At 49.0% G+C, this 1,683-nt stretch overlaps 1 protein-coding gene across 1 annotated transcript in view; it reads right to left on the bottom strand.

The window, feature by feature from the left end:
• The window catches only part of lmbrd2b (LMBR1 domain containing 2b), a 26,376-nt gene extending 25,202 nt beyond the window's left edge, over nucleotides 1-1,174 (bottom strand). Inside the window, exon 1 of the mRNA XM_015014400.1 lies at nucleotides 965-1,174. The gene's annotated coding sequence lies outside the window, so the exon portion shown is untranslated. The remainder of the gene's footprint in view (nucleotides 1-964) is intronic.
• Nucleotides 1,175-1,683: the final 509 nt, after the last annotated feature.

The following is a 1,683-nucleotide window of genomic DNA, read 5'->3' as shown; positions in this document are numbered from 1 at the left end:
CGCTCCATGACCTCTGACCCGCTCCATGACCTCTGACCCGCTCCATGACCTATGACCCGCTCCATGGGGGGTCTATGTGTTCATGTCTGTGACGGCATCAACGGAGATTTATTGAGGCAACAACCAATCAGAATTCATGATAAAAAGAATTTACTGTGGAACAAAATTATCATGGTACATTATACGATAAATGGTTCTGATCGGACCGGTTCTGCTCAGATCGGACCGGTTCTGTCATGTTGTCTGATTCTGCTCAGCTCGGACCTGTCCCGGTCCATACAGGTTCCTGTAGCTCTGACTCAGAGAGGTTTAAGGGAGCCGGGTTTAAGGTCCAGTTTGGTTCTGATGCACACAAACTGGACCTTCTTTCCGGACCCATGTCCTCCCTGGTTCCTGCTGCATCCTGGTAAAGCTGGAGAACACCCGAACCTCTGGTTCTGGATCTGCTGAGATTCTGAGTTCGAGCCAGTTTAACCCCGCCCACTCGTGACGTCATCGATGACCGGTCCTTCTGTAGTCATAAAAGGCTGAATTATTGCGTCATATATACAGAAACAGAAGCTCTGGTTAACTGGACTGGTTCCGGTTCTGGTTCTGGTCGCCTTCATGTCTGATGAAGAAGAGCCTTCAGCTCACAGGGACGCACTGCGCATGTTTGGTCTCAGAAAACGGAAGTCCAGACTTCCGGGTGACTCGGTGATGTTAGCTGTGAGCCTTAAACCCAGATGAACCGAACCGAACCCGGAATCAACCCAGTCACAGAGAGTCGCTGGTTCTGGATCCGTCCAGCTGAGCCCAGCCAGCTGCGATTCCGTTCATTAACCGGTCCGAGCAGAACCTTCCAGAACCATCCACAACCATCCGGAACCACCCTGAACCCCCAGACGGACCAACGGAGACCCTCCGCCTCGCTCCGGTGTCGGTCTCTCCGCTCCACATCCTCCGCTGACGTGTCCCCTCTTACCGCGGTCTGAGTGGCGCTGTGTCCGCCTCCAGAGGCTCCTCGGCCGGTCACGCAGCTCCCCGCGCCGCGCTGAGCGGATCTTCCACCGAGTTCACCGACACAGTCCGCGGTTCTCCCGGAGAACATCAGCGGAGCAGCATCCCGGTTCCCCAAGACGGATGGTGACGTCTGAGCAAAACAACACAGCTTCTTCTTCTGTGGTACGCGGCAGGGTGCGCTGTCACTGCCCCCTGGTGGTTACCACGGTTCTGGTTCAGAAAAATGGACCTGGGTCCTCCAGAACCCGGTGGTTCATGCTGGTCCGGCACAGAATTACTACACTCTGATACACAGGTGTTTAAAAATAATCCCAGTAATCCCAACATGCTAACCTGAGAGGTCAGATTAAAGATTATAATCTGGAGATGAAGAATGACCAGTTTAAAGTTCTTCCATTCCCAAACATCAAATTACCTTTTTATAGACGCTTTATTGACTTAAGATATGTTCACAAAATTAATTAATATATAAATATTTAACACTTCAACTTAAAAAACTGTTTTAAGTTATTTAAAAAATATATTATCCTCTTTCAGAAGTACAATTATATATTTATGTTCCAAGAAAACTAATGTTTGCACAGAATAGGACAGAATAAGATAAATCCAGGATGAAAATGTGTTTTCATTGCTTTAGGAACGTCTCTGCTTTTACCTCCTTCAGGTTGGAAACTCTTCTTG

This window comes from Poecilia latipinna, unplaced genomic scaffold, assembly GCF_001443285.1.
Source record: "Poecilia latipinna isolate Pla-1442-1.1 unplaced genomic scaffold, P_latipinna-1.0 Scaffold1812, whole genome shotgun sequence".
Classification (NCBI taxonomy): Eukaryota; Metazoa; Chordata; class Actinopteri; order Cyprinodontiformes; family Poeciliidae; genus Poecilia; species Poecilia latipinna.
Note: the sequence above shows the minus strand (reverse complement) of the source record. Positions and strands in the feature narration are given on the sequence as shown.